Source organism: Vitis vinifera, chromosome 1 (assembly GCF_030704535.1).
Source record: "Vitis vinifera cultivar Pinot Noir 40024 chromosome 1, ASM3070453v1".
Classification (NCBI taxonomy): domain Eukaryota; kingdom Viridiplantae; phylum Streptophyta; class Magnoliopsida; order Vitales; family Vitaceae; genus Vitis; species Vitis vinifera.
In genome coordinates, this window is record NC_081805.1 from 16628026 (window position 1) to 16647541 (window position 19516).

The following is a 19516-nucleotide window of genomic DNA, read 5'->3' on the forward strand; positions in this document are numbered from 1 at the left end:
TTTGGGTACTCGGACGGATTCTACCTTTTCCCGGTACTCGCCCGGATTCTATCATTTTCCGGTACTGACCCTGATTCTACCAATTTTCGGTCATCGTTCGGACAGTTTTTGGGTACTCGGACGGATTCTACCTTTTCTCGGTACTCGCCCGGATTCTATCATTTTCCGGTAGTGACCCTGATTCTAATAATTTTAGGTTCTCGTTCGAACTGTTTTTGGGTACTCGGACGGATTCTACATTTTCCCGGTACTCGCCCGGATTCTATCATTTTCCGGTACTGACCCTGATTCTTCCAATTTTCGGTTCTCGTTCGGAAAGTTTTTGGGTACTCGGACGGATTCTACCTTTTCCCGGTACTCGCCCGGATTCCATCATTTTCGGGCACTGACCCTGATTCTGCCAAATTTCGGTTCTCGTTCGGAAAGTTTTTGGGTACTCGGACGGATTCTACCTTTTCCCGGTACTCGCCCGGATTCTATCATTTTCCGGTACTGACCCTGATTCTGCCAATTTTCGGTTCTCGTTCGGAAAGTTTTTGGGTACTCGGACGGATTCTACATTTTCCCGGTACTCGTCCTGATTCTATCATTTTCCGGTACTGACCCTGATTCTACCAATTTTCGGTCATCGTTCGGACAGTTTTTGGGTACTCGGACGGATTCTACATTTTCCCGGTACTCGCCCGGATTCTATCATTTTCGGGCACTGACCCTGATTCTACCAATTTTCGGTCATCGTTCGGACAGTTTTTGGGTACTCGGACGGATTCTACCTTTTCCCGGTACTCGCCCGGATTCTATCATTTTCTGGTACTGAGCCTGATTCTACCAATTTTCGATTGTCGTTCGGAAAGTTTTTGGGTACTCGGACGGATTCTACATTTTCCCGGTACTCGTCCTGATTCTATCATTTTCCGGTACTGACCCTGATTCTACCAATTTTCGGTCATCGTTCGGACAGTTTTTGGGTACTCGGATGGATTCTACCTTTTCCCGGTACTCGCCGGGATTCTATCATTTTCCGGTACTGACCCTGATTCTACCAATTTTCGGTCATCGTTCGGACAGTTTTTGGGTACTCGGACGGATTCTACCTTTTCTCGGTACTCGCCCGGATTCTATCATTTTCCGGTAGTGACCCTGATTCTAATAATTTTAGGTTCTCGTTCGAACTGTTTTTGGGTACTCGGACGGATTCTACATTTTCCCGGTACTCGCCCGGATTCTATCATTTTCCGGTACTGACCCTGATTCTGCCAATTTTCGGTTCTCGTTCGGAAAGTTTTTGGGTACTCGGACGGATTCTACCTTTTCCCGGTACTCGCCCGGATTCTATCATTTTCCGGTACTGACCCTGATTCTGCCAATTTTCGGTTCTCGTTCGGAAAGTTTTTGGGTACTCGGACGGATTCTACATTTTCCCGGTACTCGTCCTGATTCTATCATTTTCCGGTACTGACCCTGATTCTACCAATTTTCGGTCATCGTTCGGACAGTTTTTGGGTACTCGGACGGATTCTACATTTTCCCCGTACTCGCCCGGATTCTATCATTTTCGGGCACTGACCCTGATTCTACCAATTTTCGGTCATCGTTCGGACAGTTTTTGGGTACTCGGACGGATTCTACCTTTTCCCGGTACTCGCCCGGATTCTATCATTTTCTGGTACTGAGCCTGATTCTACCAATTTTAGGTTCTCGTTCGAACTGTTTTTGGGTACTCGGACGGATTCTACATTTTCCCGGTACTCGCCCGGATTCTATTATTTTCCGGTACTGACCCTGATTCTGCCAATTTTCGGTTCTCGTTCGGAAAGTTTTTGGGTACTCGGACGGATTCTACCTTTTCCCGGTACTCGCCCGGATTCTATCATTTTCCGGTACTGACCCTGATTCTGCCAATTTTCGGTTCTCGTTCGGAAAGTTTTTGGGTACTCGGACGGATTCTAACTTTTCCCGGTACTCGCCCGGATTCTATCATTTTCCGGTACTGACCCTGATTCTGCAAATTTTCGGTTCTCGTTCGGAAAGTTTTTGGGTACTCGGACGGATTCTACCTTTTCCCGGTACTCGCCCGGATTCTATCATTATCCGGTACTGACCCTGATTCTGCCAATTTTCGGTCCTCGTTCGGAAAGTTTTTGGGTACTCGGACGGATTCTACCTTTTCCCTGTACTCGCCCGGATTCTATCATTTTCCGGTACTGACCCTGATTCTACCAATTTTCGGTCATCGTTCGGACAGTTTTTGGGTACTCGGACGGATTCTACCTTTTCTCGGTACTCGCCCGGATTCTATCATTTTCCGGTAGTGACCCTGATTCTAATAATTTTAGGTTCTCGTTCGAACTGTTTTTTGGTACTCGGACGGATTCTACATTTTCCCGGTACTCGCCCGGATTCTATCATTTTCCGGTACTGACCCTGATTCTTCCAATTTTCGGTTCTCGTTCGGAAAGTTTTTGGGTACTCGGACGGATTCTACCTTTTCCCGGTACTCGCCCGGATTCCATCATTTTCGGGCACTGACCCTGATTCTGCCAAATTTCGGTTCTCGTTCGGAAAGTTTTTGGGTACTCGGACGGATTCTACCTTTTCCCGGTACTCGCCCGGATTCTATCATTTTCCGGTACTGACCCTGATTCTGCCAATTTTCGGTTCTCGTTCGGAAAGTTTTTGGGTACTCGGACGGATTCTACATTTTCCCGGTACTCGTCCTGATTCTATCATTTTCCGGTACTGACCCTGATTCTACCAATTTTCGGTCATCGTTCGGACAGTTTTTGGGTACTCGGACGGATTCTACATTTTCCCGGTACTCGCCCGGATTCTATCATTTTCGGGCACTGACCCTGATTCTACCAATTTTCGGTCATCGTTCGGACAGTTTTTGGGTACTCGGACGGATTCTACCTTTTCCCGGTACTCGCCCGGATTCTATCATTTTCTGGTACTGAGCCTGATTCTACCAATTTTCGATTGTCGTTCGGAAAGTTTTTGGGTACTCGGACGGATTCTACATTTTCCCGGTACTCGTCCTGATTCTATCATTTTCCGGTACTGACCCTGATTCTACCAATTTTCGGTCATCGTTCGGACAGTTTTTGGGTACTCGGATGGATTCTACCTTTTCCCGGTACTCGCCGGGATTCTATCATTTTCCGGTACTGACCCTGATTCTACCAATTTTCGGTCATCGTTCGGACAGTTTTTGGGTACTCGGACGGATTCTACCTTTTCTCGGTACTCGCCCGGATTCTATCATTTTCCGGTAGTGACCCTGATTCTAATAATTTTAGGTTCTCGTTCGAACTGTTTTTGGGTACTCGGACGGATTCTACATTTTCCCGGTACTCGCCCGGATTCTATCATTTTCCGGTACTGACCCTGATTCTGCCAATTTTCGGTTCTCGTTCGGAAAGTTTTTGGGTACTCGGACGGATTCTACCTTTTCCCGGTACTCGCCCGGATTCTATCATTTTCCGGTACTGACCCTGATTCTGCCAATTTTCGGTTCTCGTTCGGAAAGTTTTTGGGTACTCGGACAGATTCTACATTTTCCCGGTACTCGTCCTGATTCTATCATTTTCCGGTACTGACCCTGATTCTACCAATTTTCGGTCATCGTTCGGACAGTTTTTGGGTACTCGGATGGATTCTACATTTTCCCCGTACTCGCCCGGATTCTATCATTTTCGGGCACTGACCCTGATTCTACCAATTTTCGGTCATCGTTCGGACAGTTTTTGGGTACTCGGACGGATTCTACCTTTTCCCGGTACTCGCCCGGATTCTATCATTTTCTGGTACTGAGCCTGATTCTACCAATTTTAGGTTCTCGTTCGAACTGTTTTTGGGTACTCGGACGGATTCTACATTTTCCCGGTACTCGCCCGGATTCTATTATTTTCCGGTACTGACCCTGATTCTGCCAATTTTCGGTTCTCGTTCGGAAAGTTTTTGGGTACTCGGACGGATTCTACCTTTTCCCGGTACTCGCCCGGATTCTATCATTTTCCGGTACTGACCCTGATTCTGCCAATTTTCGGTTCTCGTTCGGAAAGTTTTTGGGTACTCGGACGGATTCTAACTTTTCCCGGTACTCGCCCGGATTCTATCATTTTCCGGTACTGACCCTGATTCTGCAAATTTTCGGTTCTCGTTCGGAAAGTTTTTGGGTACTCGGACGGATTCTACCTTTTCCCGGTACTCGCCCGGATTCTATCATTATCCGGTACTGACCCTGATTCTGCCAATTTTCGGTCCTCGTTCGGAAAGTTTTTGGGTACTCGGACGGATTCTACCTTTTCCCTGTACTCGCCCGGATTCTATCATTTTCCGGTACTGACCCTGATTCTACCAATTTTCGGTCATCGTTCGGACAGTTTTTGGGTACTCGGACGGATTCTACCTTTTCTCGGTACTCGCCCGGATTCTATCATTTTCCGGTAGTGACCCTGATTCTAATAATTTTAGGTTCTCGTTCGAACTGTTTTTGGGTACTCGGACGGATTCTACATTTTCCCGGTACTTGCCCGGATTCTATCATTTTCCGGTACTGACCCTGATTCTTCCAATTTTCGGTTCTCGTTCGGAAAGTTTTTGGGTACTCGGACGGATTCTACCTTTTCCCGGTACTCGCCCGGATTCCATCATTTTCGGGCACTGACCCTGATTCTGCCAAATTTCGGTTCTCGTTCGGAAAGTTTTTGGGTACTCGGACGGATTCTACCTTTTCCCGGTACTCGCCCGGATTCTATCATTTTCCGGTACTGACCCTGATTCTGCCAATTTTCGGTTCTCGTTCGGAAAGTTTTTGGGTACTCGGACGGATTCTACATTTTCCCGGTACTCGTCCTGATTCTATCATTTTCCGGTACTGACCCTGATTCTACCAATTTTCGGTCATCGTTCGGACAGTTTTTGGGTAATCGGACGGATTCTACATTTTCCCGGTACTCGCCCGGATTCTATCATTTTCCGGTACTGACCCTGATTCTGCCAATTTTCGGTTCTCGTTCGGAAAGTTTTTGGGTACTCGGACGGATTCTACCTTTTCCCGGTACTCGCCCGGATTCTATCATTTTCGGGCACTGACCCTGATTCTACCAATTTTCGGTCATCGTTCGGACAGTTTTTGTGTACTCGGACGGATTCTACCTTTTCCCGGTACTCGCCCGGATTCTATCATTTTCTGGTACTGAGCCTGATTCTACCAATTTTCGATTGTCGTTCGGAAAGTTTTTGGGTACTCGGACGGATTCTACCTTTTCCCGGTACTCGCCCGGATTCTATCATTTTCCGGTACTGACCCTGATTCTGCCAATTTTCGGTTCTCGTTCGGAAAGTTTTTGGGTACTCGGACGGATTCTACATTTTCCTGGTACTCGTCCTGATTCTATCATTTTCCGGTACTGACCCTGATTCTACCAATTTTCGGTCATCGTTTGGACAGTTTTTGGGTACTCGGATGGATTCTACATTTTCCCGGTACTCGCCCGGATTCTATCATTTTCCGGTACTGACCCTCATTCTGCCAATTTTCGGTTCTCGTTCGGAAAGTTTTTGGGTACTCGGACGGATTCTACCTTTTCCCGGTACTCGCCTGGATTCTATCATTATCCGGTACTGACCCTGATTCTAATAATTTTAGGTACTCGTTCGGAAAGTTTTTGGGTACTCGGACGGATTCTACCTTTTCCCTGTACTCGCCCGGATTCTATCATTTTCCGGTACTGACCCTGATTCTACCAATTTTCGGTCATCGTTCGGACAGTTTTTGGGTACTCGGACGGATTCTACCTTTTCCCGGTACTCGCCCGGATTCTATCATTATCCGGTACTGACCCTGATTCTAATAATTTTAGGTCCTCGTTCGGAAAGTTTTTGGGTACTCGGACGGATTCTACCTTTTCCCTGTACTCGCCCGGATTCTATCATTTTCGGGCACTGACCCTGATTCTACCAATTTTCGGTCATCGTTCGGACAGTTTTTGGGTACTCGGACGGATTCTACCTTTTCCCGGTACTCGCCCGGATTCTATCATTTTCTGGTACTGAGCCTGATTCTACCAATTTTCGATTGTCGTTCGGAAAGTTTTTGGGTACTCGGACGGATTCTACATTTTCCCGGTACTCGTCCTGATTCTATCATTTTCCGGTACTGACCCTGATTCTACCAATTTTCGGTCATCGTTCGGACAGTTTTTGGGTACTCGGATGGATTCTACCTTTTCCCGGTACTCGCCGGGATTCTATCATTTTCCGGTACTGACCCTGATTCTACCAATTTTCGGTCATCGTTCGGACAGTTTTTGGGTACTCGGACGGATTCTACCTTTTCTCGGTACTCGCCCGGATTCTATCATTTTCCGGTAGTGACCCTGATTCTAATAATTTTAGGTTCTCGTTCGAACTGTTTTTGGGTACTCGGACGGATTCTACATTTTCCCGGTACTCGCCCGGATTCTATCATTTTCCGGTACTGACCCTGATTCTGCCAATTTTCGGTTCTCGTTCGGAAAGTTTTTGGGTACTCGGACGGATTCTACCTTTTCCCGGTACTCGCCCGGATTCTATCATTTTCCGGTACTGACCCTGATTCTGCCAATTTTCGGTTCTCGTTCGGAAAGTTTTTGGGTACTCGGACGGATTCTACATTTTCCCGGTACTCGTCCTGATTCTATCATTTTCCGGTACTGACCCTAATTCTACCAATTTTCGGTCATCGTTCGGACAGTTTTTGGGTACTCGGATGGATTCTACATTTTCCCCGTACTCGCCCGGATTCTATCATTTTCGGGCACTGACCCTGATTCTACCAATTTTCGGTCATCGTTCGGACAGTTTTTGGGTACTCGGACGGATTCTACCTTTTCCCGGTACTCGCCCGGATTCTATCATTTTCTGGTACTGAGCCTGATTCTACCAATTTTAGGTTCTCGTTCGAACTGTTTTTGGGTACTCGGACGGATTCTACATTTTCCCGGTACTCGCCCGGATTCTATTATTTTCCGGTACTGACCCTGATTCTGCCAATTTTCGGTTCTCGTTCGGAAAGTTTTTGGGTACTCGGACGGATTCTACCTTTTCCCGGTACTCGCCCGGATTCTATCATTTTCCGGTACTGACCCTGATTCTGCCAATTTTCGGTTCTCGTTCGGAAAGTTTTTGGGTACTCGGACGGATTCTAACTTTTCCCGGTACTCGCCCGGATTCTATCATTTTCCGGTACTGACCCTGATTCTGCAAATTTTCGGTTCTCGTTCGGAAAGTTTTTGGGTACTCGGACGGATTCTACCTTTTCCCGGTACTCGCCCGGATTCTATCATTATCCGGTACTGACCCTGATTCTGCCAATTTTCGGTCCTCGTTCGGAAAGTTTTTGGGTACTCGGACGGATTCTACCTTTTCCCTGTACTCGCCCGGATTCTATCATTTTCCGGTACTGACCCTGATTCTACCAATTTTCGGTCATCGTTCGGACAGTTTTTGGGTACTCGGACGGATTCTACCTTTTCTCGGTACTCGCCCGGATTCTATCATTTTCCGGTAGTGACCCTGATTCTAATAATTTTAGGTTCTCGTTCGAACTGTTTTTTGGTACTCGGACGGATTCTACATTTTCCCGGTACTCGCCCGGATTCTATCATTTTCCGGTACTGACCCTGATTCTTCCAATTTTCGGTTCTCGTTCGGAAAGTTTTTGGGTACTCGGACGGATTCTACCTTTTCCCGGTACTCGCCCGGATTCCATCATTTTCGGGCACTGACCCTGATTCTGCCAAATTTCGGTTCTCGTTCGGAAAGTTTTTGGGTACTCGGACGGATTCTACCTTTTCCCGGTACTCGCCCGGATTCTATCATTTTCCGGTACTGACCCTGATTCTGCCAATTTTCGGTTCTCGTTCGGAAAGTTTTTGGGTACTCGGACGGATTCTACATTTTCCCGGTACTCGTCCTGATTCTATCATTTTCCGGTACTGACCCTGATTCTACCAATTTTCGGTCATCGTTCGGACAGTTTTTGGGTACTCGGACGGATTCTACATTTTCCCGGTACTCGCCCGGATTCTATCATTTTCGGGCACTGACCCTGATTCTACCAATTTTCGGTCATCGTTCGGACAGTTTTTGGGTACTCGGACGGATTCTACCTTTTCCCGGTACTCGCCCGGATTCTATCATTTTCTGGTACTGAGCCTGATTCTACCAATTTTAGGTTCTCGTTCGAACTGTTTTTGGGTACTCGGACGGATTCTACATTTTCCCGGTACTCGCCCGGATTCTATTATTTTCCGGTACTGACCCTGATTCTGCCAATTTTCGGTTCTCGTTCGGAAAGTTTTTGGGTACTCGGACGGATTCTACCTTTTCCCGGTACTCGCCCGGATTCTATCATTTTCCGGTACTGACCCTGATTCTGCCAATTTTCGGTTCTCGTTCGGAAAGTTTTTGGGTACTCGGACGGATTCTAACTTTTCCCGGTACTCGCCCGGATTCTATCATTTTCCGGTACTGACCCTGATTCTGCAAATTTTCGGTTCTCGTTCGGAAAGTTTTTGGGTACTCGGACGGATTCTACCTTTTCCCGGTACTCGCCCGGATTCTATCATTATCCGGTACTGACCCTGATTCTGCCAATTTTCGGTCCTCGTTCGGAAAGTTTTTGGGTACTCGGACGGATTCTACCTTTTCCCTGTACTCGCCCGGATTCTATCATTTTCCGGTACTGACCCTGATTCTACCAATTTTCGGTCATCGTTCGGACAGTTTTTGGGTACTCGGACGGATTCTACCTTTTCTCGGTACTCGCCCGGATTCTATCATTTTCCGGTAGTGACCCTGATTCTAATAATTTTAGGTTCTCGTTCGAACTGTTTTTTGGTACTCGGACGGATTCTACATTTTCCCGGTACTCGCCCGGATTCTATCATTTTCCGGTACTGACCCTGATTCTTCCAATTTTCGGTTCTCGTTCGGAAAGTTTTTGGGTACTCGGACGGATTCTACCTTTTCCCGGTACTCGCCCGGATTCCATCATTTTCGGGCACTGACCCTGATTCTGCCAAATTTCGGTTCTCGTTCGGAAAGTTTTTGGGTACTCGGACGGATTCTACCTTTTCCCGGTACTCGCCCGGATTCTATCATTTTCCGGTACTGACCCTGATTCTGCCAATTTTCGGTTCTCGTTCGGAAAGTTTTTGGGTACTCGGACGGATTCTACATTTTCCCGGTACTCGTCCTGATTCTATCATTTTCCGGTACTGACCCTAATTCTACCAATTTTCGGTCATCGTTCGGACAGTTTTTGGGTACTCGGACGGATTCTACATTTTCCCGGTACTCGCCCGGATTCTATCATTTTCGGGCACTGACCCTGATTCTACCAATTTTCGGTCATCGTTCGGACAGTTTTTGGGTACTCGGACGGATTCTACCTTTTCCCGGTACTCGCCCGGATTCTATCATTTTCTGGTACTGAGCCTGATTCTACCAATTTTCGATTGTCGTTCGGAAAGTTTTTGGGTACTCGGACGGATTCTACATTTTCCCGGTACTCGTCCTGATTCTATCATTTTCCGGTACTGACCCTGATTCTACCAATTTTCGGTCATCGTTCGGACAGTTTTTGGGTACTCGGATGGATTCTACCTTTTCCCGGTACTCGCCGGGATTCTATCATTTTCCGGTACTGACCCTGATTCTACCAATTTTCGGTCATCGTTCGGACAGTTTTTGGGTACTCGGACGGATTCTACCTTTTCTCGGTACTCGCCCGGATTCTATCATTTTCCGGTAGTGACCCTGATTCTAATAATTTTAGGTTCTCGTTCGAACTGTTTTTGGGTACTCGGACGGATTCTACATTTTCCCGGTACTCGCCCGGATTCTATCATTTTCCGGTACTGACCCTGATTCTGCCAATTTTCGGTTCTCGTTCGGAAAGTTTTTGGGTACTCGGACGGATTCTACCTTTTCCCGGTACTCGCCCGGATTCTATCATTTTCCGGTACTGACCCTGATTCTGCCAATTTTCGGTTCTCGTTCGGAAAGTTTTTGGGTACTCGGACAGATTCTACATTTTCCCGGTACTCGTCCTGATTCTATCATTTTCCGGTACTGACCCTGATTCTACCAATTTTCGGTCATCGTTCGGACAGTTTTTGGGTACTCGGATGGATTCTACATTTTCCCCGTACTCGCCCGGATTCTATCATTTTCGGGCACTGACCCTGATTCTACCAATTTTCGGTCATCGTTCGGACAGTTTTTGGGTACTCGGACGGATTCTACCTTTTCCCGGTACTCGCCCGGATTCTATCATTTTCTGGTACTGAGCCTGATTCTACCAATTTTAGGTTCTCGTTCGAACTGTTTTTGGGTACTCGGACGGATTCTACATTTTCCCGGTACTCGCCCGGATTCTATTATTTTCCGGTACTGACCCTGATTCTGCCAATTTTCGGTTCTCGTTCGGAAAGTTTTTGGGTACTCGGACGGATTCTACCTTTTCCCGGTACTCGCCCGGATTCTATCATTTTCCGGTACTGACCCTGATTCTGCCAATTTTCGGTTCTCGTTCGGAAAGTTTTTGGGTACTCGGACGGATTCTAACTTTTCCCGGTACTCGCCCGGATTCTATCATTTTCCGGTACTGACCCTGATTCTGCAAATTTTCGGTTCTCGTTCGGAAAGTTTTTGGGTACTCGGACGGATTCTACCTTTTCCCGGTACTCGCCCGGATTCTATCATTATCCGGTACTGACCCTGATTCTGCCAATTTTCGGTCCTCGTTCGGAAAGTTTTTGGGTACTCGGACGGATTCTACCTTTTCCCTGTACTCGCCCGGATTCTATCATTTTCCGGTACTGACCCTGATTCTACCAATTTTCGGTCATCGTTCGGACAGTTTTTGGGTACTCGGACGGATTCTACCTTTTCTCGGTACTCGCCCGGATTCTATCATTTTCCGGTAGTGACCCTGATTCTAATAATTTTAGGTTCTCGTTCGAACTGTTTTTGGGTACTCGGACGGATTCTACATTTTCCCGGTACTCGCCCGGATTCTATCATTTTCCGGTACTGACCCTGATTCTTCCAATTTTCGGTTCTCGTTCGGAAAGTTTTTGGGTACTCGGACGGATTCTACCTTTTCCCGGTACTCGCCCGGATTCCATCATTTTCGGGCACTGACCCTGATTCTGCCAAATTTCGGTTCTCGTTCGGAAAGTTTTTGGGTACTCGGACGGATTCTACCTTTTCCCGGTACTCGCCCGGATTCTATCATTTTCCGGTACTGACCCTGATTCTGCCAATTTTCGGTTCTCGTTCGGAAAGTTTTTGGGTACTCGGACGGATTCTACATTTTCCCGGTACTCGTCCTGATTCTATCATTTTCCGGTACTGACCCTGATTCTACCAATTTTCGGTCATCGTTCGGACAGTTTTTGGGTAATCGGACGGATTCTACATTTTCCCGGTACTCGCCCGGATTCTATCATTTTCCGGTACTGACCCTGATTCTGCCAATTTTCGGTTCTCGTTCGGAAAGTTTTTGGGTACTCGGACGGATTCTACCTTTTCCCGGTACTCGCCCGGATTCTATCATTTTCGGGCACTGACCCTGATTCTACCAATTTTCGGTCATCGTTCGGACAGTTTTTGTGTACTCGGACGGATTCTACCTTTTCCCGGTACTCGCCCGGATTCTATCATTTTCTGGTACTGAGCCTGATTCTACCAATTTTCGATTGTCGTTCGGAAAGTTTTTGGGTACTCGGACGGATTCTACCTTTTCCCGGTACTCGCCCGGATTCTATCATTTTCCGGTACTGACCCTGATTCTGCCAATTTTCGGTTCTCGTTCGGAAAGTTTTTGGGTACTCGGACGGATTCTACATTTTCCTGGTACTCGTCCTGATTCTATCATTTTCCGGTACTGACCCTGATTCTACCAATTTTCGGTCATCGTTTGGACAGTTTTTGGGTACTCGGATGGATTCTACATTTTCCCGGTACTCGCCCGGATTCTATCATTTTCCGGTACTGACCCTCATTCTGCCAATTTTCGGTTCTCGTTCGGAAAGTTTTTGGGTACTCGGACGGATTCTACCTTTTCCCGGTACTCGCCTGGATTCTATCATTATCCGGTACTGACCCTGATTCTAATAATTTTAGGTACTCGTTCGGAAAGTTTTTGGGTACTCGGACGGATTCTACCTTTTCCCTGTACTCGCCCGGATTCTATCATTTTCCGGTACTGACCCTGATTCTACCAATTTTCGGTCATCGTTCGGACAGTTTTTGGGTACTCGGACGGATTCTACCTTTTCCCGGTACTCGCCCGGATTCTATCATTATCCGGTACTGACCCTGATTCTAATAATTTTAGGTCCTCGTTCGGAAAGTTTTTGGGTACTCGGACGGATTCTACCTTTTCCCTGTACTCGCCCGGATTCTATCATTTTCCGGTACTGACCCTGATTCTACCAATTTTCGGTCATCGTTCGGACAGTTTTTGGGTACTCGGACGGATTCTACCTTTTCCCGGTACTCGCCCGGATTCTATCATTTTCCGGTAGTGACCCTGATTCTAATAATTTTAGGTTCTCGTTCGAACTGTTTTTGGGTACTCGGACGGATTCTACATTTTCCCGGTACTCGCCCGGATTCTATCATTTTCCGGTACTGACCCTGATTCTGCCAATTTTCGGTTCTCGTTCGGAAAGTTTTTGGGTACTCGGACGGATTCTACCTTTTCCCGGTACTCGCCCGGATTCCATCATTTTCGGGCACTGACCCTGATTCTGCCAAATTTCGGTTCTCGTTCGGAAAGTTTTTGGGTACTCGGACGGATTCTACCTTTTCCCGGTACTCGCCCGGATTCTATCATTTTCCGGTACTGACCCTGATTCTGCCAATTTTCGGTTCTCGTTCGGAAAGTTTTTGGGTACTCGGACGGATTCTACATTTTCCCGGTACTCGTCCTGATTCTATCATTTTTCGGTACTGACCCTGATTCTACCAATTTTCGGTCATCGTTCGGACAGTTTTTGGGTACTCGGACGGATTCTACATTTTCCCGGTACTCGCCCGGATTCTATCATTTTCCGGTACTGACCCTGATTCTGCCAATTTTCGGTTCTCGTTCGGAAAGTTTTTGGGTACTCGGACGGATTCTACCTTTTCCCGGTACTCGCCCGGATTCTATCATTTTCGGGCACTGACCCTGATTCTACCAATTTTCGGTCATCGTTCGGACAGTTTTTGTGTACTCGGACGGATTCTACCTTTTCCCGGTACTCGCCCGGATTCTATCATTTTCTGGTACTGAGCCTGATTCTACCAATTTTCGATTGTCGTTCGGAAAGTTTTTGGGTACTCGGACGGATTCTACCTTTTCCCGGTACTCGCCCGGATTCTATCATTTTCCGGTACTGACCCTGATTCTGCCAATTTTCGGTTCTCGTTCGGAAAGTTTTTGGGTACTCGGACGGATTCTACATTTTCCTGGTACTCGTCCTGATTCTATCATTTTCCGGTACTGACCCTGATTCTACCAATTTTCGGTCATCGTTTGGACAGTTTTTGGGTACTCGGATGGATTCTACATTTTCCCGGTACTCGCCCGGATTCTATCATTTTCCGGTACTGACCCTCATTCTGCCAATTTTCGGTTCTCGTTCGGAAAGTTTTTGGGTACTCGGACGGATTCTACCTTTTCCCGGTACTCGCCCGGATTCTATCATTATCCGGTACTGACCCTGATTCTAATAATTTTAGGTACTCGTTCGGAAAGTTTTTGGGTACTCGGACGGATTCTACCTTTTCCCTGTACTCGCCCGGATTCTATCATTTTCCGGTACTGACCCTGATTCTACCAATTTTCGGTCATCGTTCGGACAGTTTTTGGGTACTCGGACGGATTCTACCTTTTCCCGGTACTCGCCCGGATTCTATCATTATCCGGTACTGACCCTGATTCTAATAATTTTAGGTCCTCGTTCGGAAAGTTTTTGGGTACTCGGACGGATTCTACCTTTTCCCTGTACTCGCCCGGATTCTATCATTTTCCGGTACTGACCCTGATTCTACCAATTTTCGGTCATCGTTCGGACAGTTTTTGGGTACTCGGACGGATTCTACCTTTTCCCGGTACTCGCCCGGATTCTATCATTTTCCGGTAGTGACCCTGATTCTAATAATTTTAGGTTCTCGTTCGAACTGTTTTTGGGTACTCGGACGGATTCTACATTTTCCCGGTACTCGCCCGGATTCTATCATTTTCCGGTACTGACCCTGATTCTGCCAATTTTCGGTTCTCGTTCGGAAAGTTTTTGGATACTCGGACGGATTCTACCTTTTCCCGGTACTCGCCCGGATTCCATCATTTTCGGGCACTGACCCTGATTCTGCCAAATTTCGGTTCTCGTTCGGAAAGTTTTTGGGTACTCGGACGGATTCTACCTTTTCCCGGTACTCGCCCGGATTCTATCATTTTCCGGTACTGACCCTGATTCTGCCAATTTTCGGTTCTCGTTCGGAAAGTTTTTGGGTACTCGGACGGATTCTACATTTTCCCGGTACTCGTCCTGATTCTATCATTTTCCGGTACTGACCCTGATTCTACCAATTTTCGGTCATCGTTCGGACAGTTTTTGGGTACTCGGACGGATTCTACATTTTCCCGGTACTCGCCCGGATTCTATCATTTTCCAGTACTGACCCTGATTCTGCCAATTTTCGGTTCTCGTTCGGAAAGTTTTTGGGTACTCGGACGGATTCTACCTTTTCCCGGTACTCGCCCGGATTCTATCATTTTCGGGCACTGACCCTGATTCTACCAATTTTCGGTCATCGTTCGGACAGTTTTTGTGTACTCGGACGGATTCTACCTTTTCCCGGTACTCGCCCGGATTCTATCATTTTCTGGTACTGAGCCTGATTCTACCAATTTTCGATTGTCGTTCGGAAAGTTTTTGGGTACTCGGACGGATTCTACCTTTTCCCGGTACTCGCCCGGATTCTATCATTTTCCGGTACTGACCCTGATTCTGCCAATTTTCGGTTCTCGTTCGGAAAGTTTTTGGGTACTCGGACGGATTCTACATTTTCCTGGTACTCGTCCTGATTCTATCATTTTCCGGTACTGACCCTGATTCTACCAATTTTCGGTCATCGTTTGGACAGTTTTTGGGTACTCGGATGGATTCTACATTTTCCCGGTACTCGCCCGGATTCTATCATTTTCCGGTACTGACCCTCATTCTGCCAATTTTCGGTTCTCGTTCGGAAAGTTTTTGGGTACTCGGACGGATTCTACCTTTTCCCGGTACTCGCCCGGATTCTATCATTATCCGGTACTGACCCTGATTCTAATAATTTTAGGTACTCGTTCGGAAAGTTTTTGGGTACTCGGACGGATTCTACCTTTTCCCTGTACTCGCCCGGATTCTATCATTTTCCGGTACTGACCCTGATTCTACCAATTTTCGGTCATCGTTCGGACAGTTTTTGGGTACTCGGACGGATTCTACCTTTTCCCGGTACTCGCCCGGATTCTATCATTATCCGGTACTGACCCTGATTCTAATAATTTTAGGTCCTCGTTCGGAAAGTTTTTGGGTACTCGGACGGATTCTACCTTTTCCCTGTACTCGCCCGGATTCTATCATTTTCCGGTACTGACCCTGATTCTACCAATTTTCGGTCATCGTTCGGACAGTTTTTGGGTACTCGGACGGATTCTACCTTTTCCCGGTACTCGCCCGGATTCTATCATTTTCCGGTAGTGACCCTGATTCTAATAATTTTAGGTTCTCGTTCGAACTGTTTTTGGGTACTCGGACGGATTCTACATTTTCCCGGTACTCGCCCGGATTCTATCATTTTCCGGTACTGACCCTGATTCTGCCAATTTTCGGTTCTCGTTCGGAAAGTTTTTGGATACTCGGACGGATTCTACCTTTTCCCGGTACTCGCCCGGATTCCATCATTTTCGGGCACTGACCCTGATTCTGCCAAATTTCGGTTCTCGTTCGGAAAGTTTTTGGGTACTCGGACGGATTCTACCTTTTCCCGGTACTCGCCCGGATTCTATCATTTTCCGGTACTGACCCTGATTCTGCCAATTTTCGGTTCTCGTTCGGAAAGTTTTTGGGTACTCGGACGGATTCTACATTTTCCCGGTACTCGTCCTGATTCTATCATTTTCCGGTACTGACCCTGATTCTACCAATTTTCGGTCATCGTTCGGACAGTTTTTGGGTACTCGGACGGATTCTACATTTTCCCGGTACTCGCCCGGATTCTATCATTTTCCAGTACTGACCCTGATTCTGCCAATTTTCGGTTCTCGTTCGGAAAGTTTTTGGGTACTCGGACGGATTCTACCTTTTCCCGGTACTCGCCCGGATTCTATCATTTTCGGGCACTGACCCTGATTCTACCAATTTTCGGTCATCGTTCGGACAGTTTTTGTGTACTCGGACGGATTCTACCTTTTCCCGGTACTCGCCCGGATTCTATCATTTTCTGGTACTGAGCCTGATTCTACCAATTTTCGATTGTCGTTCGGAAAGTTTTTGGGTACTCGGACGGATTCTACCTTTTCCCGGTACTCGCCCGGATTCTATCATTTTCCGGTACTGACCCTGATTCTGCCAATTTTCGGTTCTCGTTCGGAAAGTTTTTGGGTACTCGGACGGATTCTACATTTTCCTGGTACTCGTCCTGATTCTATCATTTTCCGGTACTGACCCTGATTCTACCAATTTTCGGTCATCGTTTGGACAGTTTTTGGGTACTCGGATGGATTCTACATTTTCCCGGTACTCGCCCGGATTCTATCATTTTCCGGTACTGACCCTCATTCTGCCAATTTTCGGTTCTCGTTCGGAAAGTTTTTGGGTACTCGGACGGATTCTACCTTTTCCCGGTACTCGCCCGGATTCTATCATTATCCGGTACTGACCCTGATTCTAATAATTTTAGGTACTCGTTCGGAAAGTTTTTGGGTACTCGGACGGATTCTACCTTTTCCCTGTACTCGCCCGGATTCTATCATTTTCCGGTACTGACCCTAATTCTACCAATTTTCGGTCATCGTTCGGACAGTTTTTGGGTACTCGGACGGATTCTACCTTTTCCCGGTACTCGCCCGGATTCTATCATTTTCCGATACTGACCTTGATTCTACCAATTTTCGATCGTCGTTCGGACAGTTTTTGGGTACTCGGACGGATTCTACATTTTCCCGGTACTCGCCCGGATTCTATCATTTTCCGGTACTGACCCTGATTCTGCCAATTTTCGGTTCTCGTTCGGAAAGTTTTTGGGTACTCGGACGGATTCTACCTTTTCCCGGTACTCGCCCGGATTCTATCATTTTCGGGCACTGACCCTGATTCTACCAATTTTCGGTCATCGTTCGGACAGTTTTTGGGTACTCGGACGGATTCTACATTTTCCTGGTACTCGTCCTGATTCTATCATTTTCCGGTACTGACCCTGATTCTACCAATTTTCGGTCATCGTTTGGACAGTTTTTGGGTACTCGGATGGATTCTACATTTTCCCGGTACTCGCCCGGATTCTATCATTTTCCGGTACTGACCCTCATTCTGCCAATTTTCGGTTCTCGTTCGGAAAGTTTTTGGGTACTCGGACGGATTCTACCTTTTCCCGGTACTCGCCCGGATTCTATCATTATCCGGTACTGACCCTGATTCTAATAATTTTAGGTACTCGTTCGGAAAGTTTTTGGGTACTCGGACGGATTCTACCTTTTCCCTGTACTCGCCCGGATTCTATCATTTTCCGGTACTGACCCTGATTCTACCAATTTTCGGTCATCGTTCGGACAGTTTTTGGGTACTCGGACGGATTCTACCTTTTCCCGGTACTCGCCCGGATTCTATCATTTTCCGATACTGACCTTGATTCTACCAATTTTCGATCGTCGTTCGGACAGTTTTTGGGTACTCGGACGGATTCTACATTTTCCCGGTACTCGCCCGGATTCTATCATTTTCCGGTACTGACCCTGATTCTGCCAATTTTCGGTTCTCGTTCGGAAAGTTTTTGGGTACTCGGACGGATTCTACCTTTTCCCGGTACTCGCCCGGATTCTATCATTTTCGGGCACTGACCCTGATTCTACCAATTTTCGGTCATCGTTCGGACAGTTTTTGGGTACTCGGACGGATTCTACCTTTTCCCGGTACTCGCCCGGATTCTATCATTTTCTGGTACTGAGCCTGATTCTACCAATTTTCGATTGTCGTTCGGAATGTTTTTGGGTACTCGGACGGATTCTACATTTTCCCGGTACTCGTCCTGATTCTATCATTTTCCGGTACTGACCCTGATTCTACCAATTTTCGGTCATCGTTCGGAAACTTTTTGGGTACTCGGACGGATTCTACCTTTTCCCGGTACTCGCCCGGATTCTATCATTTTCCGGTACTGACCCTGATTCTACCAATTTTCGGTCATCGTTCGGACAGTTTTTGGGTACTCGGACGGATTCCACCTTTTCTCAGTACTCGCCCGGATTCTATCATTTTCCTGTACTGACCCTGATTCTACCAATTTTCGGTCATCGTTCGGACAGTTTTTGGGTACTCGGACGGATTCTACATTTTCCCGGTACTCGCCCGGATTCTATCATTATCCGGTACTGTCCCCGATTCTACCAATTTTCGGTTCTCGTTCAGAAATTTTTTGGGTACTCGGACGGATTCTACATTTTCCCGGTACTCGCCCGGATTCTATCATTTTCCGGTACTGACCCTGATTCTGCCAATTTTCGGTTCTGGTTCGGAAAGTTTTTGGGTACTCGGACGGATTCTACCTTTTCCCGGTACTCGCCCGGATTCTATCATTTTCCGGTACTGACCCTGATTCTGCCAATTTTCGGTTCTCGTTCGGAAAGTTTTTGGGTACTCGGACGGATTCTACCTTTTCCCGGTACTCGCCCGGATTCTATCATTTTCGGGCATTGACCCTGATTCTACCAATTTTCGGTCATCGTTCGGACAGTTTTTGGGTACTCGGACGGATTCTACCTTTTCCCGGTACTCGCCCGGATTCTATCATTTTCGGGTACTGAGCCTGATTCTACCAATTTTCGATCGTCGTTCGGAAAGTTTTTGGGTACTCGGACGGATTCTACATTTTCCCGGTACTCGTCCTGATTCTATCATTTTCCGGTACTGACCCTGATTCTACCAATTTTCGGTCGTCGTTCGGACAGTTTTTGGGTACTCGGACGGATTCTACATTTTCCCGGTACTCGCCCGGATTCTATAATTTTCCGGTACTGACCCTGATTCTGCCAATTTTCGGTTCTCGTTCGGAAAGTTTTTGGGTACACGGACGGATTCTACCTTTTCCCGGTACTCGCCCGGATTCTATCATTTTCCGGTACTGACCCTGATTCTGCCAATTTTCGGTTCTCGTTCGGAAAGTTTTTGGGTACTCGGACGGATTCTACCTTTTCCCGGTACTCGCC